Raw genomic sequence first — 25824 nt, 5'->3', positions numbered from 1 at the left:
CTGAACTCAGTATGCAGGAAACAAAAGATGAATGGTCTTTCATAAACATGTTTTTATAACATAATCTGCACATATAAACAACTGGCAGTACATCCTTTTGGGATTCTTGTGAGCCAGGATTTTCAAAGCTACAGAGAATGGATTGAGTTTCGGAATTATTTCCCAATTTTGTGCTGTTTGGAGGAAACATCTGTTTACTGTATGTAAATGAACAAGACATTCTGTTCTTTTAGGGACGCAACAAAGAGCCCTTAAAGTGAGCCAATTTGGCAAATACGGAAACATAGCCTCTTGAAAAGGACAACAAATGAAGTCTAGCAAGAGATTTTGTAAAAGATAGCCGCTATTTTCTTTCTTGAAAATTTCTATATTTGGATCAAACAAGAAATGGATATTTCCTCTTTGATGAAAAACCTGTCGAGAGCCTTTTGGCCTTTTGCTCTTCTTGCTGCCCTTTTATTATTTTTTTTTTCTTCCTCTTCTAGTCATCAGACAGACTGAAGTTAGAAAACAGATTTGCAGCGTGGAAGAAGTGTGTGGCAGACGGCGAGGCAGCTCGGCAGTAAATCTTAGCTCAGTTAATATTTCCACATGTCTGGTGGATAACCTTGGAAGGCCAAGAGTCCAGACAGTTTGAAGCAGGTGCGTTAGCATGTGCTTTCCTTTCATATTCTATTTGGCCTCCTTGCACCAAGTTGATGTGCTTGTCTTGTACATACTAATTTTACATGAGCTGAACTTGGCTTGAGGGCAAGAAATAGCCCTGATGTGCTGTTGGCTGGAGACAGCATGCATAGCTATGGGAGTCAGTCAGATACAACACATGTGCAAAGACTTTACAAAGAGCTTACGGCTGTGCCTTTGTAACTGAAGGGGACTGGTTGCTTTCTTAAATTCTAACTCTTAGAAGGGGGTGCGCCTGGGTAGCTCAGTCAGTTAAGTGTCTGCCTTCAGCTCAGGTCATGATCTCGGGGTCCTGGGATCTGGCCCCATGTCAGGTTGCTCAGCAGTGAGTCTGTCTCTCTCTCTGCCTCTGCCCCTCTGCCAGCTTGTGTTCTCTTGCTCTCACTCTCAAATAAATGAAATCCTAAACAAAAGAAAAAGTTCTAACTCTTAGGGAAAAACTAAAAATTGACATCATAATGATGCCTAAGAATATTTACCTTTTTGGGTTACACTTCAATATCTCAATTACTCTAATATTTAATATATGAATATTTATGTTTTATTATAAACACTGACATAACAAACAATGCACCATAATGAGAAATTTATGATACCTTCTTTGACAAACATGGGAATCTAACTGATACTCTTCCATTCTTTTTTTTCCCATTTAAGAAGGCATATCAGGTAGCCATGTCTTAGAATAATGGGTTTCATTGAAAGTGGAGACAATACACGTTGCTGGTGTTGTGAAAATTATCTAAACATTCCTGATAAATTTCTCCTGCTCTTCTCTTCCTCCTCTCCCCAATTGTCCTGACCCTCAGGACCCTCAGGACATAAAATTATGACTAATTTTACTTAGGGGTGATCCTGTGAAGAGCCCTGTTTTTGAGCTTCTGAATCCACCCCATTTTTCAGCAATTTAGGTGTATGTTTTATAGTCGTAATGAAAACTCTTTCCAAATTATATTCTCTTCTCCATACTGATAAGCTTGAAGGAGCTTTACCTTTTTTGTGGCCACGTACCAGCACACTTGAACTGAATTTTGGTCCTGCTGTTTATAGTTCTTAGTTTCTTATTATGAATCTCCTCTGAAGGGACTCTTATCAATGATTTTAAAGTAATGCAGATATCAGTAACAAAATCTGCCACGAAGAACATCCAAAATAAAGAATACTCATGTCTCCACCAAACTCAGAGACAAAAAACTGAAATTTGGATACAGAGGGAGAAGGGCGATAGTTGCATAAGAATGTGTGTTTGTTTAGATTTTTTTGCTTCAGATTTCTGCTATGGCCACTGGCTATCCAGAAATATCGGGAAAAGAATGGTCTTTCTTTGCCCTTCAAGAAATATCTGTCAATTCTGATTACACAAGACTAAGAAAATCAGAATTAAAGGTGACCGCATCTTTGTATTGACTGTCATGGTCCTGTCCACAGGTGGTGCTCAGTCATCTGAGCCTAGCCCTAGGTCATTACCCTTGTCTCTCTATCTGGAATTTGTGTTCCTGATCATCCCATTTAGTTCCACCTGATGCCTTGAATGCAAATCCAGATGTCTTTAGAAAGAGCTAACTTCCTGCATGTTTCTACGTTATACTTAGAACCTTGACAACCTCTTTCAGCATCTACTCCCTTCCTGACATGACCTGGTTTTTATAAATGATAAGATGTTGATATCAGTCTACTTATAAATTTTCTTTCTGTCTCTTCAGTTTCTTCTTCCAACAGTATAGAACTCTGACTCGGAACCTATTGGTCTTTGGATTTTATGAACAAACCTTCGTCTAAATGAAATTGATCCATTAGCTAAGTCCATTGTCTAGCATCTTGTTTATGTGGCAGTCTCGTCAGCTCAACAGACCTTTCTGATTTTATAAAATTGCACACAGAGCAAGTCATGTTGTGTGACCTGGAAAAAGGTCAAATTACCTTTAGCAGCATGGGTGTGCTGAGGAGAAATGGTGAATGTTGTTCACGCAAATTTCATGAAATAAAATTAGGGTGAGTCTCAAATGCCAGGCTTAGGAGTCTAAATTTTAACTTGAAAGAGAGGAGGGTGAAGCCAATGATTTTGGAAAACTGAGCTATCTGTCTGCTACAGGAGAGCAACATAGTGGAGAGATCAGATAAAATACCAGGTGCTTTATTCCATAAAATGTGATTTCAGGGAAATCATTTCTGTGGTTTCAATGCCCTAATCTCTAAATTTAAAAGTTTGAATCAGATTTATTCCTAAGATCCTTTTCAGAATCCAGAGACTACATTTTATTTTATCCTCAATAAGGTCATTAACCAAACTTGTGATTTCACCAGGATAGAAAGAAGTCTGTGTAAGTAAACAATGTGTTTGGAGCAGAATTTTTAAAAAGTTGAGAAAAACATAAAACCCACTGTGTTGAAACACTGTTGATGGATTTACCTGATGTAATAATTTCTGTATCCAAAATCATCACCTCTAAGTTGTTCTAACTTCAGGGAAATTTTATAAGCAAAGACTAGTGCATTCTTGTAGGAACAAGGACTATTCACAATAATATTTTCAGGGATGAGTCACTGTAATTACAGGTCTCATGGGCATTCTGGCTGAATTTGAGCAGCATAGAATAAGTTTTCTTATTGATCAAAGATGTTATTTTGGTGATTGCTGAGCCCTATATAATTTCTATAATAATAATTGTTTTTATTTTATTTTTTATTTTTTTTAATTTTTATTTATTTATGATAGTCACACAGAGAGAGAGAGAGAGAGAGAGAGAGAGAGAGGCAGAGACACAGGCAGAGGGAGAAGCAGGCTCCATGCACCGGGAGCCCGACGTGGGATTTGATCCTGGGTCTCCAGGATCGCACCCTGGGCCAAAGGCAGGCGCCAAACCGCTGCGCCACCCAGGGATCCCTAATTGTTGTTTTTATAATTACAATAATACTTACTTTGTTACTATTAGCAGATGTTTTCAAAACAAATAGTTAACCATGGGACCTTAGGTGAATTATGTGTTCCTCATTTAATACATTACGGGACGCCTGGGTGGTTCAGTGGTTGGGTGTCTGTCTTCGGCTCAGGGCATGATCCTGGGATCCTGGGGTCCTGGGATCGAGTCCCACATTGGGCTCCCTGCATGGAGCTTGCTTCTCCCTCTGCCTGTGTCTCTGCCTCTCTTTCTCTCTGTGCCTCTTATGAATAAATAAAATCTTTTTAAAAAGACATTTTAGACTAAATTATTTCTTATAAATTCTAAATTGAGATCTTGTTTTCATATATCATAAAAATAAAACTTTGCAATGAATACTTTTGATCTTTAATGTTGGCTATTCAATCTTTACTCATCCAGGAAACAGATGTATTGAAAAACTGCTCCATGTCCTATGAGGCTTTAACACTTGAGAAACAAAGATGTGCAAAGGCCACCTGCCTCCTTTTCATATCAAGAAGTGGGGGCTTTCCCTTTTCTGAATCTTATTTTTAGATATATGGATGCAATACCATTCTTGTTAGAAGGTACATTCCATTGCTTATTTGCGGAAATATCTGATTTTAAAAGGGAGCATCTGTGGAGTTTCCTTCTACATGATGAGAGTTATCTTCTAATGACTAACTTAAAACATCTCTTAAATTACTTACAAAATACATATTTCATACATACAACCCTGCACAGTGATTCTTATATACACTGTGTTTTGAGAATCATTGTGCTGAAGGACAAAACAAATCTATAAATCCAGATGTATTAGTGTTCTACAGAGAAAGAGAACCAGAAGGAACTATATATATAAGAAGAAAATTATTTATTATGGGAATTGGATCACCTGATGATGGAGTCTGAGAGTTGCTGATGTGCCATCTGCAAGCTGGAGAACCAGGAAAACTGGCAGTATAATTTAGTTCAAGCATCAACTGATGGTGTAACTCCCAGTCTGGAATGAAAATCTGAGAACCAGGGTAAGGGGAGAGGTTGGGTACTTGGATATGTCCCATAATCCAATGGCCTAAGAGCCACGTGCTCCAATTTCTAAGAGCAGGAGAAGATGGGTGTTCCAGCTCAAGAAGAGAAAGCAAGAATTTACACTTTCATTACCTTGCTGTTCTATTTGGATTGGATCATGCCCTCAATAGATTGGATCACGCCCACCTACATTGGTGAAGGAATCTCCTTTCCTCACTTACTGATCTAAATGCTAATCTCTTCCAGAGACAGTCTCACAGATACACCCAAAAATAGTTCTCCCAGCCATCTGAGCATTCTTTAGGCCAGTCAATTTGACACAAAATTAATCATCACATTGTGCCCTTAAAACAACTGTCAGGTCCCTAACAACAAATGTGAGACAGGAAAGTATTTACCACAAAGCTAATAAGATACAAAGTGCACTGCCTCTCCCTTGTACAAGGAGCTCTCCAAAGCCCTGGAAATTCATATGGTTTTGTACAAGTTGTAAATGTTAGGTATTTAATTCTGATTGGTCAAGATTGCCTCCTCTTTCCACTCTAACTTATCCTTGTCATACCTCCCCTACCACTAGGAAGTACTGGAGCAGCCAATGAAATTTGGAGGATCCACATAAGGGCAAAGTAAGTTTGGGTACATAGTGTTTGAGTTTGGTACTATGTGGTTATTATGATTCTCAGTCATTTCTTGGGTAGAGCCAAATTATTTCTAGCTATTTCAAATACAGAATGTCTTCCAGGCATTTTTCTACCATCCACTCTGCCAGCTTACCGAGCACCATGTTATGAACATGCCAGGCCAGAGGTTATTCTGCAATATGAACACCAACCCTGTATCTGGAATTCCAAAAAATGTAAATAAAGGAGGGGAAACAAGGTTTGAAGTTCCCAGAACCTGGAGCTAATCTGCATAAAATATCTTCTGGTCATCAGACATGCAAAATTTTAGTGAAGGATTTATTTCTCATTAACACTAGTCAAAATAGATTCTTTTTGTCAAGAATTTCAGCAATTTAATTATACACAGACACACATACACACACAAGTATATATATGTATATATGTGGAAATGACATGAAATCATCCGTAACAGCCCAATAGGACAGAAACTTGATCGTGTCTTTCTCAAGTTCAACAATACTGATTATTTTTATCACATTGCCGATAATGAGTTGTGAAGCTAAATTATATATTTTCTAAATTCTCTATAATACAAAACAAATTTTAATCAATCTTACTAGATTAATTTCCTAGGGCTGCCATAACCAAGTAGCACAAACTGGGTGACTTAAGACAACAGAAATATATTGTTTCACAGTTCTGGAAAAGTTCCAGAAATCCAAAGTCAATGTGTTTACAGAGCCATGCTCCCTCTGGAGCCTCCAGGGCAAGATCCTTCCTTGCCTCTTCCAGCATCTGGTGACTCCAGAGATTCTTTGGCCTGTAGCAGTGTCACTGCAGTCTCTGCCCACATCCCCACATGGTCTTCTCCCTATATCTCTGGGTCTTCACAGGGATACCCAACATCTTGGATTAGGGGTCCATTCTACTCTGGTATGACTTCATATTAAACTAATTACATCTGTGACAATTCTATCTCCAAGTAAGATCGCATTCTGAGATACTGGAGGTTAGAACTTCAACATCTCTTTCTGTTGGGGATACAATGCAACCCATAAAATTAAAAAAGACTAAATTATCTCCTAATTCTCTCCATTGAGAAAATGTTACTAACTTGTCATACAAAGATGTGATCAAGAGTAGTCAGTCAAAAATATTGCTCCCTCTCCAAAAAAAGTAACAGAGGCATTTCAAATACTTCATTTAAAAATAAGTATTTTTAAAACTTTTTTATGATTTTGTGTTATTTAAATACTTTGAGAGTTGTTGTGATTTATTCTCTTGTCTAACAAAATCACCGTTATACCTAATTGTTATTCATAAACACATACCCTTTTTTCTTACAGAAATCCCACACAGCCAGAAATTGTGTAAGATTCAGAGCAAACAAAACTTGGATCTACCCCTAGGAGTCAGGTAATTTGTTTCTGTTTCATTGTGCTTCCATCATTCTAACTAATATGGGGGGGGTAGGGTGCTGGATTCTGCACTGCCTCTGCTCACAGCCCTCCCAAGGCTGCCTTCTCTACGGTGAAGAGCCGAGGTCCTAACAAAATTTTATCTACATTTTCTTACCCTTGCCCTCTCTGTTTCCACACACTTATTGTTCAGTCAAACTGGCCATCTTGCCTCTAGGTCTTCCCCACTGCTGCCATGCTTTTTCTCCTGGACTCTCTCACCTGTTACCCCAGAGGCCAATGCCTCCTTTCCTCTAGATTTGTGTTCAAGTGTCCACCCAACCGAGGGTGACATATGAGCAGCGCAACTACTGCCTCCATACCAGCACTCCTGGCCTGCCTCTACCTAACTCTATTTTAGCCATACATGTAACACCATGGACATAGCATGTGTTGACTTACCTAGCTGACAATAGTCTCTTACCCCCATTAAACTGTCAGCAGCATGAAACTGTGTCGTCTGCCACTGCCCAGAACAGTGTTAGATGCATGGTAGGGCCTTGTAAATAATTGATGACCAAATAATAAATTTAGTTGTTGTCATTGCTGCTAATATTAAACCTGAAATAGGAGCCTTATCTCATGTGGGCGTTAAGTGTAAACTCAGAAAATGAGTTAAATTGAACTGAGATGTGAGACATAGGATGTAACCCCATTCTCCTAGTGATGCTCCATTTGATGTTGGCTGCAACTAAGCACTCCTCTTGTTTTGGACTACTTTTTTAGTAGTCTGTAGTAATATTTCGTATTATTAGTATGTATGTATGTGTGGGTTATGCCTGAGGAGAATCTGAAGAAGAAGACAGTCTTGGTCCTTCCTAGGAGGTAGGAGTTAATTACCAGAATAAATAATTGTCACTGTTTGACCCATAGACTCACACAGAGTGGGATTATAGCTCCTCCATGCTGCTCACACTCCCCAGGAGACTGCAAGAGCAGGATTTGTGGCTGAGCTACTTTAGCAGATACAGTTGTGCAAAACAACAGGGATCCTCTGAATGTGGCCCCTTGTTATTGTCCTATTGGTTTGAATCAGCATTAATTGCTTGGAAAATGAGGATTCGATTTGAAGAAACACCTGCAGAGTCTCTAATGCTCTTTTTGGTATCAATTCAAGCTGTTTTCATCCATGGTTTCCAGAGAATAGTTAAGCTTCCATGCCTGGTCAGATTTCACCATCATTCATAATTCTTGGGAAGAGATATAGTGTCTATTTTTATAAACACTTTTCATCCTGGTAGAAAGTCATCCATCTTCGAAGCACTGTGACATAAAACTGAAATGAAAATTTTTGTGTGATGAACATCCAGTCTCCCATGATTATCTAAGTTTTGCTTTTCTGTTAAAACAGCTTTCTATCAGAAGCATGGATCTTTAATGTCTGTGAAATAAAACAGGTTTCAAATATATGCATGTAAGTAGGTAGGTATGTTTGTATTTTGACTGGAGTTTTTATGATTCTTGGGAAAGTTAGTTTGTGTCAGGTTGTTGGCAGTCTGTGCTCTTATTTGTGATCACTCTGACTCCAATTCCAAATTTTAACTATCATTCATTCTAGCATATCATTCTGAGACAGAAGCATGGGAGATTGGAAGGGTGCTATACTTGCTCATGCTGACAGTGGGCTGAGCCAGATAGTAGCCTCATATGGTCCTCAGAGATTGTGGAAGGAAGCAGTGCATGAATCCTAGAATATAGATAGGCATTTTGTTGATTTTAATTTTAATTTTATTTTGATGTTCTTTTTTTTAAAGATTTTATTTATTTATTCATGAGAGACACACAGAGAGAGAGAGGCAGAGACATAAGCAGAGGGAGAAGCAGGCTCCCTGTCAGGAGACTGATGCAGGACTTGATCCTAGGACCCCAGGATCATGCCCTGAGCTGAAGACAGACGCTTAACCACTGAACAACCCAGATGTCTCTATTTTGATCATGTTCTAGAGTAATCAGTCGTATAGTAGGAAAAAAAAAAAAAACTTTTAAAAAGGCAGTTAGGAGTTGCTAAACAGTTTAAAAAAAAAATCTTGACATGTTTGATGTGAAATCACTATATTCCAGGCCAACCTGACCAGTTAGGAAGTCAATAACCTGTCAATAAGACAACTGATTTGGGGGCAGGAAGTCATAACCAGATTTGTTGAGATCTAAATCTTATGAATCACATGGTTGGTTGGTTGGTTGGTTTTCCCTTTACTATTTTCTGTGCGGAAAAATAAGCACTGGAAAATATAGTGATTAGAAGAGACAAATGCTTTACACACTTTCTAGAAATTAGCAAACCTCCCATTCTCTGTTGGGAAAAAATGGCCAACCAAATTAGAAAGAATTGACAGTATCTGGCAAAGTCATAAACATCGGTGTCAACAACTAAGAAAAGACAACAGCTGACAATTCACAGCCAGGAGATCTGGGAGGGATGAGAGATTTGCCTCTACAGTGAGGCAGAAGTGAGCACCATTAGGGGGTAAGCCCTGCAAGTGAAGGGGGTGGGGAATCAGGAAGGAGAACCTTCAGGATGCCTCACCAGATGATGCTTCCCTGGGCTGACCAGTTTTAGGAAAGAACTCCTAAGGAAGAATCAAGGATCTGAACACTGATGCCATAGACCTGTCTGTGCCCATACCAGCACTACAAAGTCTTGGTGTAAACTCAGGGCACATACCCAATGTATGAACCCCTGCTCTAGAAGTGTTACGTCATCTGTTTGGTAAAAGCCCAGGCATTTATCTAGCTGGATTTGGGCTTTGATCTAGCTTCTGTCACTTTTAAGATCTGAGATGCTGAGTATTGTCCTTGAGTCCCTCTGAAATGGGAGAGGGGCAGAGGAAAGTGACATCTACCCACACCCACAGGGTTGTTGGGAAGTTTAAACTAAATGAGATAACCCATTTAATCCATTAAGGACAATGCTGGGCACAGCTCAGTGCTCAATAAATGATCGTTAGCACAAACAACAAACAAAACTGTATGTGTAGACAGAAAGATAGACACACACACATGCATGCATGCACATGTATATGTGTGTATTCTTTGCCTCAATATCCTCAAAAGCACATGTTGTCAGAGGCAGACATGATATGCATACAATTTTACATTCACTCTCATCTTTTCTAATCAAATGTTCCCAGAACAGACTGTAGGCTGGCAAAGTTACATCGATATTCTTTTGATCTGTGCCTATTTGTACAGCAAATCCTAGCAGTGACCCTGTGAATGTTTATGCAGAACCAGCACCGATTCTACCTACAGACCACTCAGAGGATACAGCATAAATGCACTCTGTCTTTCATACAGACAAAAGCGCATTCTTTGCAAATAATTACACAATGTGTAATGTCGTCAGCATTTTACTGGAAATGGTTCTCATTCCACATCGTTCAGAAAGCCAGCAATGACAATAAAAACACATATTTTAGGGAAAAAAATACATTATGTGCTAAGTCCAACTGTGTCAACCTTGCTGCATTACCCAACTGCTTCATTTTCAGGGTGATAAAAAGCCCTCCACAGTGTTGAAGGAAGGTAGACTATTCTAGTAAAACAAAGTGTCTCGAGACAAAGTCATTCTTGTTTTCTTTGTGCCTGATGTTTCCAAGTTGTGTGTCTGGCCTGAAGCCAGCCCCCTGTCAAACCCCCTGGGCTCAGGACCCTGTCCTGTTGGAGCACTGTTCCCATGTTCCCATGTTCCCATCCCTTGTCCAAAGGCACCTTGAGAGGAACATAATCCCTGCCATCATTAAGCCACGGCCAATCCCAGAGACCCCCCTGTTACCAAAAGCTTGACCCAGAATTAAATAAAAATCATAGCTTTTAATATAGGATGGGACCTCAAGGCTGTCTGCTTCCAGGCAAGTATGATATTCACAACTCCATCTCAAAGCCTAATCAACTAAGGCTCTAAGGAGACATGACAACTAAGGGTAATATGCTCTTCCTGGATGGGATCCTGAATTATAAAAAAGAAAAGATTAAAACCTAAGGAAATCTGAAAAAATATGGACTTGAGTTAATAAGAATATATCCATAGTGTTCATCAGTTGTGACAAATGTGCCACATTAATGTGAGAGGCTAATAATTGGGGAGGTTGTGTGTGGGGTGTATGGGAACTGTCTGTAGTGTCTGCACATTTTTTTTCCTGTGAATCTAAAACGTTCCTAAGGTTAAAACAAAACAAAAGTTTACTAAGAAAAACAAAAACAAAAACCAACAAACAAAAAAACAAAACAAGAAACACAAAACAAAACAAAACACAGTGGCTTAAACTCTGTTCTGTATTCCAAAGAGGAGTTATAAAAGTGACCTTTGATTCTAATTAGTTAAAGTTATGTTCCTGTTACAAATACTTGAAGTATCAAATGTGCAAATTCCTTGCTTCCTAGTCTGTAATCTTGTCCTTGCTGAAATGATGTCTGGCCAGAATGCAAACAGGACCAGTGGCAGGCTGACCACACCCAGGACAGGCATCTGTGGGGAGTGTCTTACTAAAGATCCTCACATGCTACCCACACCAGACCCAGTGCTCTTATGACATCCTGCCAATAGGTCTCCAGTAGGTGTCCCCAGAGTTTGGGCTCATGATGAGAGGTGGAAAACCCCTTGGAGAGTCATTTGGATAGCCACGCTCTTGTGTACAGGGTAACCCACAAGGCTTGTGTCATCCCCCTCTCTTCATACCACTTTACCTGCCCTTGGGATTCCCCCAATGCCAAGAAATCTCCAAACGTTACACTGTCCTAACAATTGGTTCCATGGGACAGTAGAAACTTGGATCTTCTAGTCCAGCCCTGCCATCCTGCAGCGGAGGAAACAGGGGCCAAGAGTGAGAAACCCTTAGACAACTCCGGTGTTAGAAACACTCAGGCAACCCAGAAGCTCATATTTTAAAACAAAAATAGGAAACTGATATTGACAGAAAGGAACAGAATTGTGGGCTCTTCTTGCATCTTTTATTGTTACAGATAAAATAAGGCATTACTTTTGGGGGTGCCATATTAAATCCCAAGGGAATATCGATTGGAATTTCCTCAAGTTCCCAATAATGTCTGAGAAATATTATCTAGACATTGTTAATGTTATGTTTTTCAATTTATTCAGCTGCCTGAAGCTATACAGTGCTGGAATGGAGCTACATACTTCTATATAATCCATGAGTGCTATGGGATATTATAATTGAAATCAGAAAAGATTTTGAAGTAAATGATAATGAATATTTGACACATCAAAACATATGGGACGTGGCTAACACAGTGCTCAGAGAGGAATTTATAGCTTTAAATGCTATTTTAGCAGTGTCATTTTCCTGAAATATTTTAGTGTTATTGCTCATATTTGATTTATCAATGTCTCTGTGTATCAGTCTGTTTTCCTCTCTAACATTCAATTCTCAAGTTAAATTCCCAAGGAGAATGCTCTACTCAGTTACTAATTTAATGACCAGAAGCTTAAGGGTTGGTTGAACAATGAGATACAGGTTAAAATAATATAAGTACTATTTTTTCTTACACAGTGCTCTTTGATAGTTTTTATAAGTCATACAAATAATTAAGAAACAAGATCACTATTGCCTAAAAGTAAAGAGCAAATTTGAGATAACTTGAAATAAGTTAACCTGAAATAACAGAACAAGGCAATCTATTACTTCAGTCTTATGAGGGTCTTAAGAGATTGGGGCATATTTCTTTAAATTTAATACATTTGGATTCCATGGTTGCCCCACGGATTCCAATTAAATTCTCCTAGGTATTGTGTCTATCATTTGGATACTGTCTTCAACACTTAAAGTTGATGATATGATTCAAAGGCCCTAGCAATATTCAAATCACATACACTATTTTCTATAAATATACAACTTCAAAACATTAAACATTACTTAGGTTGTTAATATTTATTTTAGGAAATTGGAAAATATACACAAATAGAGAAAATGCCATCTATAATTCCATCACACGAAAGTAATCACCTTCAGTAATTTGCTATGCATCTCCAAGAGTTTATACATATTTTTATTAATTTTTATCAAAGGAACAGATTAACTGTTTAGTACAAAATGCTTTAAAATGACACACCAGCTAAAATGTGATTTAAAGAAACATCTAGGTACAAATTGCTACTAGGTTGCTCAACACTAAACCCAACTGTTATCAATTAAAGCTTCATGAAAGGTTTTCTCCTTTCAGCAAAAGTTTGCATATCAAGGTTCCTGGCTATAAACAGATAAGCATCAAGGTAATATATTAGAAAGCTATTAGGAACCACTGAGATGGGGAACTAGACTTGACAAATGATTCCGAACCAAAGGAAGCAAGTTAGCCAGAACTACTGCCAGGCCCTGCCCTGGGAGCACACTGGTACCAGAGCCATCGCCACCACGCATGGGTCAGCGACATGGCCACCACCACATCTGTGCCTCCAGCTCCACTGACTGCTTCTGCTCTCACTGGACATCAGATGCTCCAGATTGGATGATTAAAAGATTCCAGCAAATTCAAAGGAGATACAGGAGAATTGTTTCAGGAGGTGAAGAACCTACAAAATGGCCTGTAGAGTTTGACACAACATCATTCAATATATAAGAGCCAAAGAAATGTAACACCATATAACAAAATCAGCTATAGTCCTGGTGGAGCTTTCAGGCTTTCCCTGACAAATGGAAAAATTAGGTAACTCTAAGTTTTAAATGTGAGGACGTAAACTACATGAACTAAGAGAGTAGCCCTCTTTGGAGATTTGGACTTGGTGACCGTGGAAGGGGACCCCCGCAGGTATGATGGGAAAAAAATTTCCTGTGCATACAAAGTCTCACACCTCAAACTCAGCTGAGATCTTTGGTCAATAAATAACCCCAGTCAGGATTAGTGCCTCTCTAGTATATAAGGATCTTTTAATCCTGGGAAGATCTAATCTCCTATGAGAACATTCAGGGGAATCAGACTGATACAACTGGCATTTTTGATCGTATTGGCATTTTTGTGTTAAGGATTCTGTGCAATTTAGCATGCTCGATATTTATATCAAAGATAATATACTATGACAGAGTAATTCAAACTAAAACATGTTTAACTGGATAATTTGTCGGTTGAAATTTTAAGCAGAAATTTACTATGATGTTAGAACATGCATGTTAATTTAAGAGTCACCATCTTGAGAGAGTTGTTCCAGTCCTGAACTGAGGCAGAACTTTGTGGTGTGATACGATCAGGAGCCCCTTCTGGGAGGTATTTATTAACATACATGATAAAACGCTTGAACAATTTTCTGATAGACATTAATTAGCTTAAGAACCTCTTCTAAGAACACTCCAGCTAACTTCCTACCCTGCAAAATGCCTCAGGACCTGTAATCACTGTTTATCCAGCCTGCAGTCTCCCTAACAAGAATTTAAAAAATCCAGTCTAAAATGATTCTCTGGCCATTTTTTTCCTACTATAAAATGCCTCTACTAAGGTGAACTCTTTGAATTTCTTAGAAGGCTTATTCCCTTGCAGCAAAACTTTGACCCAAGCTCTGAATCAATTTGTCTGAGAAGTTACTTTAATAATATTTATGCTCAACCCATTAGATGGTAAAATTTACCATAGTACTTGACATTTTTTTTTTCAGTCAGAAAATAGCACTTAAAAAGAAAATCAGCCATACTAAATTTAGAAATTCAGTTAAAATTGTTTCAAGGGCTGTGATAAAGCAAATTTGTGAATAAGACCATATATACCACTTATTACCTTAAAACCTGTCATAGTTTTATTGATTTATGCATAAATTAATAAGAATCATAATTTGAAGTGAACGTTCAAGGGTGAATTAGGGTTTGGAATTTGGATGTTTAATCATTAAAGATTAATTCTTTTATTTATTGTAAAGAGGTTCTCTTCTGAATACTCTTTTTTTGCACACAAAGGCTGCCTTCAAAAGCATTGAAAATACTCACATTGTGCCCACCAAAAACGGCGTAATGAAGGATTCTGCAAACAGAGAAAAGCTAGGATACTGAGAAGCCAAAATAATGAGTGTGATGAGAGTTTCCTTTTTGTTCCCCCCTTTATGGATGCTGTCATGGTTCTTTTTAAATGCTCCTGAAAGCTTATTCATTTCCTCAGCTCCCCCCCCCCTTTTTTTAATAGTAGTACCCCAAGTGGAATCATGAGGCAAATCCTTTCTCAAAATTGGTACTTAAATCTCTCCTTTTCAAGTTCGGTCCTCCAAGGAAGAATTAACATAATCAGCTTTTTGCACCAGCCCTGTGGTTTGTTGTTTTGTGGGGAGGATTTTGTTTTGTTTTGGTTTTGGTTTTCTTTCACTATGGGTGTTTTTTGGTTTTATTTTCTATGGTTGCTCTTTCCCTCGCGAACGGAATAGAAATAATAGTTTTATAAAAATGAAGGAATGCAATGTACTGTCTTCTTCAGCTTGAATGTCTCTACCCGTGTGTGCCACAAAGACCTTTGGGTTTTTGTTTTTGTTTTTTTCCTTTTCACCATTATATTCCCAGAGCCTACAACATTGAAGTCACCCACATAATACTTTCTGGGTCCCCCTGAATGACACAAAGAGTAGGTGATGGAAAGATTCCCTTAATGGTTTCCATCCTCCTACTTGCTCAACCTTATTTTCACTCTCCCGGGCTCAGTACATCACTTTCTTGTCTGCGCTTCACTCAGAGACCCGTCATACCTACATTCACTGCTGAGATACCAAGTAGCCCGGAGGGATGTGTCGATTCCTTGAGTCCCAAAGACAAAGCTGACCTCAGATCATCAGACAAAGCAGGAGAAGTTTCAAAACAAGGGTGGGCTGTGCTGAGTCAAAAGGCCAGATCTGGCATTTGGGGGGACTCTGGTGAGGGGGAAGGCGGAGAGTTTGGGCTGGCACCAGCTATCTCCGGATTTGAGTCAGGAGATTCAGCAAGGCCGGGCGCTCCGCCTAGGGCTTACTTCAGGCCAGAAGAAATAGGCAGGGGAGAAGGATGAGCCTGAGATTAAAGGAGATCTTAGAATCTGGAACAAATAAATTGCACATCCACGCAAAGGCATCGCTGGTGCATGACTGCTAGGTGTGAGCTGTCTTTCTGCTCTGGCATTAAATAAGCATTGCACCTGCTGAGGACATTTTCTGGAAATCAGATATGATGGACTCTGAGATGAAGAAGGCCTCTGTGGTTCACTTCTCTCCTGGATCCCACAGCATTTCCTTGCTTAATAATAGGAACAAAGAGAATAAGAGGCAGCATATTTTGACAATGATTGTAATGTGTTTTGAAACCACATGGCAAGGGGTGTGACATGGGAAGGGAATCAAATGAAGCACTACAGTAAATACAATTAAAAAGGCCAAATTTCAGCCTTTCAAATGAATTACCATCCTGACTATTTATTACTTAGTATGGAATTGAAACTACATTCACAACTTTTATATTATTAACTTTCTGGAAAGCAATGAAGTAGAGCCACCCGCTGTAACTATGTGTGACGTGTTCATTGTCAGTCAGGACTGGCTACATAACTTGTAGGGTCCAGTGCAAAATATAAAAATACAGGAGCCCTTTGCTCCAAAAACAGGAAAAAGTATCATCTTTTAGGTACGAACATCTAAAGCTTTTTCCTTTCTTCTGTAATTTCTCTGTTGACTTGTCATGGTGCTTTCATTTGCTAATTAATGTCATTCAAAGTAAGGAAAATTAAAAATTTAAATTATTAGTATGAATTTTCAGCTCATCTTTATATTGAGCAAGGCCAGCTTTCGATGCATATTTTAGAACATTTAACTGGGTGTAGAATCGTCGAAATGCCACAAAGGCTCTTTGTTAGCACGTACATGCATATGTATCACGTTCCTACCAGAATGGTTGGGGAATGCTGTGGAAAACTCACTCAGCTGTCATAGCACTTCTTGACAGGCACACATTCCACCAACATTCTCTGCCTTTGGTGTACTGGTGAGTGATGGAGGACATCAGGAAAAGGAGCCGTGGGCTGCTCCATCTATAGGCTGTTAGCTAATTCAGGGAAGTAACACAAGAAAAGATGACTAGTTAAGGTGCCTTGGCCATTTGTGTTTCTTAGAATGTATTGCCTTCTTTTTTTTATTTTTTATTTTATTATTATTTTTAATAATAAATTTATTTTTTATTGGTGTTCAATTTGCCAACATACAGAATAACATTGCCTTCTTTATGGGTTTGATATAAGTTTGGTTTGACCACAAAGTAGGCCACTTCTGGCTGTCAGTGTTTCTGTTTACTCAGTCACAGACTCCACACACTTACTGTGTGGTCTCTTTGAGTCACGCCGAACTCCCACACATTTGGAGTCCACTGGGTTTTTATGCTCAAGGCACCTTGTAAATGTAGTACTTAAAGGGGCATCAAGGATCATGGATCTGCACATTGAGCATACCTCTCCTGACCACAGTGTGCCCCGCTATCTCATCAGACTTCACTTACAAAATGCAAGTCCAAAGATAAATTATTGAGAATTTCAAGACTACCATAGCAGAGCATTAAACCAAACGTGGGGCCCTTAGGAGCACAGGTCATATAACCATGAAGGCAACTCTGTTGTTGGATTTTTTTTTTTTTTAAGATTTTATTTATTCATTCATGAGAGGCAGAGAGAGAGAGGCAGAGACATAGGCAGTGGGAAAAGTAGGCTCCCTGCAGGGAGCTTGATGTGGGACTCAGTCTTAAAACCAGGGGATCACAGTCTGAGCTGAAGGCAGACACTCAACCACTGAGCCACACAGATGTCCCCTATTGGATTTGAAGGAGAAATGAAAACTTTACTGGAAGGAAAAGCAATCAGTAATGCATCAGAGCTTGGATGGGTAGGAGTCTCAAGATGTTTGCAACATATCATGCTTGTATGCATGGAAAAATGTACTATACTCGTCAATAATTAGAAGTGAGGAGGAAAGCAAATTTCTTCAGTGGATACAAGTATCTATTTTTAATCCCAGAGGAAAATCAATAATGGTTCTTCATGATACAACTGCATTTGAAGGTCAAATTTCCAGAAAAGCAAACTTTGGATTTCAGAAAACACCAGTATAGATATATCTAAATATCTGATTTTTTTGAATATGTGATAAAACACAGATTAAGAGTAGACTCTGGTGTGAAAGTAGAGTCTGGTCAAGACCTTGTGTTTTTTAAAAGTCAATTTTTCAGGAACGTCTCTGGCAAAACCACTTTTCCTTAGAAATAATATGATTAAATAATGATCGAGTCTCCAGGGTAGTCTAAAACTATAGACCTGATGTTATACTTAGAATGTAAAGTTAATAGTATGATTTACTAACCAAAACCTCATGTAGAATATTTTTTTTTATGGGAAATACATTTCAAAAACATCAGGAACACATTTCCATTCAACTTACCCCATAGAAACAGGGGGTTCTCTGAGTCCTATGATGGTGGAAGAGGAGCCTAGGAAGGTTCCCTGATCCCAAAAAGTATGTTGGCAGCTGTGGGAGGTGAAAACTTAGATTGTGCTTGGTACTGATAACTTCCTAAATTTCTACATGTATTTTTGAAGCAAGGTGTCTGTGGAAAGAAGATAATGCTTGTCTGTAAATACTCAGGAGAACATGGCTTTAGAAATACTTTGAGAATACTGGGTGGACATCCCTTTACTGATATCCTAGGATGAGTTCCTTATCCTGTATGCCTCTCTCTAAGTAGAAAAATATTACTTTCTCATGCTGTTATAGCAATATAATTTAAAAATCTGCTGCCTTGTGATTATGGGAGAGGCTGAAATGTGTCAGGCCTTCTGCATAGTTCCTTTCTGTTCATGACTAGATGATAAGCCTAGAAATATTTAAGGAAAAAAAAAAGAACCCAATCCAACAGAATATTTTCAACAGAACAAGACTCAAAAAAGAAGAAATTAGAAAATGGTAAACATATTAGAGATTGACCTATCAATGCTTGGAACACTTATGTTAATAATAGTGGATAACATTTACTTAGAGTTCACTCAGTTCATGCAGGCACTGAGACTGCTTTTTTTTTGTTTTTTAAAGATTTTATTTATTTATTTATTTATTTATTTATTTATTTATCTACTTGAAAGAGAGAGGGAGAAAGAAAGAGAGAACAAGTGGGGAGGCGAGGCAGAGGAGAGGGAAAGAGAATCTCAAACAAACCCCCCACTCAGCTTGCAGAGTCCACTGTGGGGCTCCATCTCCTAAGCAGGAGATCATGACCTGAACTGAAATCAAAAGTTGGTCACATAACTGACTGAGCCATCCAGGAAGCCCCAGGCACTGAGATTTTTGTATGTTAATTCATTTACTTCTCACAGTAATTCACTGATGTGTTTATTTTATACAATAGTTTTACTTTACTTTTATCAACGTATGACTAACATATAATGTTATATTATTTTCAGGTGTACAATATAGTGATTCAATAATTCTATACATTACTTAGTGCTCATCATGATAAATGTCCTCTTAATTTCCTTCACCTATTTCACCCATTACCTTACCCACCACCCCTCTGGTAACCATCATTTTGTTCTCTATAGTTAAGAGTCTGTTTTTCTGTTTGTCTCTATTTTCTTTGTTCATTTGTTTTGTTTCTTAAATCCCACATATGTGTGAAATCATATACTATTTGTCTTTCTCTAACTTACTTCACTTAGCATTATACTTTCTAGGTCCATCCATGTGGTTGCAAATGATAAGATTTCGATTTTTTATGACTAATATTCCATGCATGGGCATGAGTTGCTTCCATATCTTGGCTATTGTAAATAATGTTGCAATAAATATAGGAGTGGATGCACCTTCCCTAATTAGTGGTTTTGTTTTCTTTGGGTAAATACCCAGTAGTGGAATTACTGAATCATATGGTTGCAAACAATGTTTTAAAAGTGAATTAAAGAGTCACCAGGTTAGGAAGTAAGACCAAAAGCTTCTAAGTAGTGAAAGTAAAATCCACACTTAGTGTGTCTGATTCAGGCGTAGTCTATCTCAACATTATATTTTTATGTTCTTATTTCTGATATAGTTCATACATGGTAGATGCTCAGAATTATAGATGCTTTGCTGAATATTTAATGTGGAAGTTATTATTTTAATGCCTAATTTAAATAGTGCTAAGGAATGTTAGGCAAGGATGTATGTTCACTTAAAAGTGAAATTTACTGACACATTTTTTAATAACTGGAAAACAGTTCATATCCACATGGTAGACTTAGAGATATTTGAGCCACAGTAAAACTTTGGCTTGTTAGGAAATGAGGGATTAGGTTTTTAAATTCTATTTATCTCAGATTAAAGCAATTTAACCCTTCTCTCCCCCTTTAAAGCCTTTTTATAGACAAAGAAAAAAATATAACATCAGAATTTTTGAGGTACTCTGAATCTTGCGTCATCCAAATGGTCATGCCTTAAAATTATATTTCCTCTTAGGTTTCTAAATAGCTTGCAAATGCCATGTCTTCAGAAAATGCATACTCAGCACCAAGCAAAATAGTTGGCAGGTAGTATATGTCTAAAGGTTGTTTATGAATTAAATAGATTTATTACTGGATGCTAATTATAATGCATAATAATTGCTAGAAAGAAATGCAATGAAGCCTATGTTGAATGCTTTTGTCACTACTTGTGGCAAACTAGAAGGAGAATAAAAATATCACGTTCATTTCAGCAAGAATTTGGAATGAAGAAATAGCAATACAAGCTACAAAGCACATAAAAAGTGACTACTTGGAAGAATTAAGATTTACAAACATAGAGACACAAAAATATGTAATGAAATGGAAATGAATTTCTGTTGGTGTAATGGACAGTATGGGAATGTGTACTGAGATTTAGAGTAGTTTAATCCAAAGTAAATAGAGGCTTGCAGTTGTCTTACTGAGGAAAAATGGATTTCTCAAAATAAAAGACATTTTTTATAATTATGGTATTAAACCCTAATGGAGAGTAAGGATGCTGCTCTGATGTTTTCAGAACATCACTGAGTATCTTTCTTGTCTATGCCAAGGACAGTTATTTTCTCTTCAACTAAATAAAAGATTCACTGGCAGAGAAAGAGCTTCTGAATAGATTAGATATTGATGGTGTCCTCTGTATATAATGAAGATGTGTTTTATCTTGATACTGAAATATATAATATTCCAGAGTAAAGGTAAGGTTCAATTTTTAAAAGGCTATTTAAAACATGCTTTTATATTTAAAATAAGTTATGTACCATGAGGGCTTTTGTTTTTAAATTTTCACTAGATGTAAGGGATATACATGTCTATATATCAATATCCTGTTTCAATATATAAAAATTTATTCTTATCAGAAAAATATTAATGTTTTATGGATCTCAAATGCCATATACATATGCTCTTTCTTCTTTTTTGCATTCTTTTATGGTTCATATTTATGTTCACAATAGTAGTATTAAATTTATTATTCTTTATGGAATTTCATTTTTGACTATGTTAAGAAAGAACTTCAGTTAAAAACTACCACAAGTCTTTTCTTTACATTTTTTTTTATCTCACTGGGTTTTTTTTGTTTTGTTTTGTTTTCATTTTTTTGGATTTTTTTTGCCACCATACCTCACCATCTCTTCCCCCTTTCTCCACTAGAACAAAATGGCCTGAAAGCTTTTAGTGAGAAAGCAGTCTTCCTTGGACCTCCATCAGCTATATGGAAAAATATTTCCTGTCCCAAACACCTATAATAGTAAAAGTACATCCTTGCCTTTCAAAGAAATTAGATTCTAGTTCTAGAAGTTTTACTTTAATTTAACATTTAGTTTAGGGTCTTAAAGACTGGAAGGATTATGTTAAAATCTTAGTCTAAAAGGCAACTGAAGAAAGCTGAATCTTTAGAAGAAATAGCCCATTCAAAATCAGGCATGTCATTTTGTAAAACTTTCCTGTATGGAGGTACATGGAATTACAACCAACTCAGAATGCTTTCAAAATATGCTAAAAAATGTATGTATTCAATCAAAATGCAGGACATAGACAATGACATTTTTGCAACTTCTAACAGTATAAGGAAAAGATTGTATTGGGGTGGGGTTCCCAGATTCTATAATCAACACAGAAAAGATTTCACATATCCAATCCACAATTGTAGTATTGTGATACCATAAGAAATATACATTTTGGTCTTTGTCCTGGCTCCTGACTAGACCTCCTGAAGCCTTTATAATTTCTTAAATTGATCAGGTGTTAGAAGCATTTTTTGTTTTAGTATATGGTCTTTGACCCTGGTTCCTGACACAAAGCACCTAAAACTCTTTGAATTTCCTGCATGAAAGGAATATCTCCTGGTGAGCTCCTAGATAGCTTCATAACGGAGACTGGTCATCAGAAAGACCAGACCACAATTGGAAGCATGAAACTTTCAGTCCCATTCCTCATCTTCCAGGAAAGTGAGAGGTGCTAGAGATTGAGTTAATAATTGATCATGCCTATGTGATTAAGCCTTCATAAAAATATTTACAGGGTTTGGAGAACTTCTAGATTGCTGAACATCTCCATGTGCCAGGAGGGTGGTGGACTCCAGCTCCATAGGAACAGACACTCCTGTGCTTTGGACCCTTCTGGACCTCACCCTATATAACATGCCTCTGTTATATTCTATGAACTGTTCTAGTAAACGTACTATCCATTCAATCAACCCAAAGAGGCTATGCCCAAACAATGGAATACTAATTAGCACTAAAATGACCTATTGAGCCATGAAAACATTATGTATGAAACTGAAATGCATATTACTGAGTAAAGAAGCCAATCTGAAAGACTACTTACTGTGTGTTTCAACTATATGACATTCTAGAAAAGACAAAACCATGGAAGCAGTAAAAATAACAGGGATTGCCAGGGGGTGGTGGAGAGGGGATAGATAAGTGGGATACAGAGGATTTTAAGGGTAGTAAAAATATTCTGCATGATACCATAATGGTGGATACATGTCATCATATATTTTGTCCAAACCCATACACTGTACAACACCAAGAGTGAACCCTACTGTAAACTATGGACTTTGAGTGATCATCATGTGTCATTGTAGGCTCATCAGTTGTAACATATCTACCACTCTGGTGGGGGATACTGAAAATGGTCAAGACTCTTTAGGTATGAGGGCAAGGGGTAAATGAGAAATCTGTATTTTTAAAAAAACTATTTTATTTATTTATTCATGAGAGACACAGAGAGAGGGAGGCAGAGACATAGGCAGAGGGAGAAGCAGGCTTCCCACAGAGAGCCCAATGCAGGACTTGATTCCCAGACCCTGGGATCATGACCTGAGCCAAAGGCAGATGCTCAACCACTAAGCCACCCAGGCACCTCAAAATCTGTATCTTTTACTCAATTTTGCTGTGAACTCAAAACTGCTCTAATAAATAGTCTTTAAAATAAAGTGACATTTTAGGGAGTACCTGGATGGCTCAGTCAATCAAACATCTGACTCTTGGTTTCTGCTCAGGTCATGATCTAAGCATCCTTGGATTGAGCCCCATGTCATGTCAGGTTTCATGCTCAGCAGGGAGTCAGCTTTTCACCTTCTCTCTCTGCCCCCTCCTCACAGGCGGGCCTGTTCTCTCTCTCTCAAATAAATGAATAAATAAATCTTAAAAAAAAAAATAAAGGGCCATTTTGTATTGTACTTACTACAAACTACCATATACAGCTGAACTTACTTGCAATATAACAGAGTATTACGACAAATTATCATTAACCTAATCATTCCTTAATATTTAATAGCCATCAATAAATATTATTTATATCATAATGCTTTATAAAAAACATTTATTACCTACATTTAATCATGGGTTTTTGTGGCAGACAGTGTTGTTGTCCATGTAATTCCTGTGGCCCTCCTTGCAAGAGAGCCCTGAGCTAGTTCGGAGTGGTAATTGGCCAAGCCCCAGTCCTGCTCGCTTTGTCAGATGTTTAATCTCCTTCCTCTTTAGCAGCTAGGGACAGTCACATGATCCAGTTCTGGCCAATAAGTCTGAAGCAGAAGACTGTTTGGCAGAGGAGAGGATGACAGAGTGTTCTGGGAAAGTTTACTTTTAAAGGGGATGCAGGTTATCTGTCTCCTGATGGAAGACTGCACCACACCTATAAAGTATTCTTGCCAAACAGTGCTGAATGTGAATCTGTGAATTAGATCAAGCCTCTAGATCCAACTATCAATTTATAGCAAACACAGAAGAACAAGAAGCATATTAAATGACATCACAGGAAAGAAATCAGCAAAACCCAGACCATGGGAAATCACAGGAAATACAGTCTTATTTCTTCAACAAATGCACTGTAGAGAAAAGAAAAAAGAAATATTATCTATGCATCTATTTAAAAAAAGATTTAAGAACCATGTCAGGAATTTGCAGGGGATGATGCTTCAAAGAAACTAAAAAAAAAAAAAAAAGTATGACATCTATAAAAATATCAAATATTTTATTTTTAAATCAAATGTAAAATTTTTTAGACATGCAAAAGTGGTGTGTTTGTGTCTAAACAAAGAAACTTTTTCATATAGAGACAAATACTGAAATGTTTGCAAATGAAATGATAAAAATGACTGGGGCTTACATCAAAGTATTTCTGGAGTGTGAGAACTGGGTAGGATTATAGCTGGAGAGGCTTGGCGTTAGTTGATCATTACTGAAGTTATTTGATAAGTACATGGAGTTCCTTACACTTGATTTTCTACTTTGGTATATGTTTAAAGTTTTCCACAATAAAATGTTTTGAAACTATACACGTGAGTTTAGATTTGGCTGATCCTTTTCTTTTTTCTTCTTCTTCAAGATTTTATTTATTTTTTTCATAAGAGACACACACAGAGAGAGGCAGAGACACAAGGCAAAGGGAGAAGCTGGCTCCATGCAGGGAGCCCGACATGGGACTCGATCCTGGGTCTCCAGGATCATGCCCTGGGCTAAAGTCAGCACTAAACCACTGAGCCACCCAGGCTGCCCATCCTTTGTCCCTTCGTTACCTGACTAGGAAAAGGATGTGGTACTGGAGCTCCAGCAGCCTTCCTGCTACCGTGAGGCTTAATAGCGTGAAGATGAGAATGGCCAAGCAGGAAGATGATAAAATCTTGGGTCTTTGATGACACTAATCAGCTCTAGACTTCTTATATAAATACAAATTTGTTTTTCTTTAAACTGCTATTGGAAAAATAAAAAATAAAAAAAAAATAAACTGCTATTGGTAGAGTTGTCTGTTGTTATTGTTAAGGGTAGCCCTCCTAATATGATATCTATGCAATAAATCGAACTTTCTTTAAAAAAAGGGGGCCTAAAAAAAAAAATAAATAAAAAATAAATAAAAAAATAAATAAAAAAAGGGGGCCTAAAAGATGAAAAGCAATGGAATAGACTCATCTGGAAGTACAATATTAATTCTTCCTTTGTAAAACATTTTTTAACATATGTGTGATTTTATTAATTAAAATAAAAATGTAACACAGGCAAAGAAATTGATGTTGGTATCAATTATTTGTTGTCCTGGGCCGGGGATGGGGGAAGGGCAGGTGAACTTTTTTGGGGTGCTGGAGATGTGCTATATCTTGATCTGAGTAGTGGTCCCAGGGTAAAGACATTTGTTCAAATTCACGGAGCTCTCCCTTCACTGAACTGGACACTTCATGCCCATTGCTCTATTTCTTTTTTTATTTTTTAAAAAATTTAATTAGACAACTTATAGTACATCATTAGTTTCACATGTAGTGCTCAATAATTTATCAGTTGCATATAACACTCAGTGCTCATCATATCACGTGCCCTCCTTAAAACCCATTACCCAATTATCCCATCCTTTCCCCGACCCACCTCCCCTCCAGCAACCCTCAGTTTGTTTCCTATAGTTAAAGGTCTTTCATGGTTTTTCTCCCTCTCTGATGACTTCCCATTCAATTTCCCTTCCCTTCCCCTATTATCCTTTGTACTGTTTCTTATATTCCACATATGAGTGAAACTATATGATAATTATATTTTTCTGATTGACTTATTTCGCTCAGCATAATACTTCCAGTTCCATCCATGTCTATGTATATGGTAAATATTCAGCATTTATTCCTAGTTTATCTACTAAGATCTTGGGATTTATAAAATATTAAAATACAAAATTAATGTTTTGAATTAAATTCAGAGTTAC

General features: G+C 37.7%; 2 long non-coding RNA genes across 2 annotated transcripts in view; one reads left to right on the top strand and one right to left on the bottom strand.

The window, feature by feature from the left end:
* On the top strand, nt 1-24973 carry LOC144296147 (uncharacterized). The gene is made up of 5 exons (XR_013363304.1): nt 1-642; nt 4405-4612; nt 5194-5242; nt 6586-6655; nt 22156-24973. It is a non-coding gene; the product is annotated as an uncharacterized LOC144296147 (long non-coding RNA).
* LOC144296146 (uncharacterized) overlaps nt 23844-25824 on the bottom strand; it is a 36440-nt gene continuing 34459 nt past the window's right edge. Inside the window, exons 4-5 of the long non-coding RNA XR_013363303.1 lie at nt 24662-24836; nt 23844-23971 (exon numbers count right to left, since the gene is read on the bottom strand). This is a non-coding gene — a long non-coding RNA (uncharacterized LOC144296146). The remainder of the gene's footprint in view (nt 23972-24661; nt 24837-25824) is intronic.

This window comes from Canis aureus, chromosome 24 (genome assembly GCF_053574225.1).
Source record: "Canis aureus isolate CA01 chromosome 24, VMU_Caureus_v.1.0, whole genome shotgun sequence".
Lineage (NCBI taxonomy): Eukaryota > Metazoa > Chordata > Mammalia > Carnivora > Canidae > Canis > Canis aureus.
Note: the sequence above shows the minus strand (reverse complement) of the source record. Positions and strands in the feature narration are given on the sequence as shown.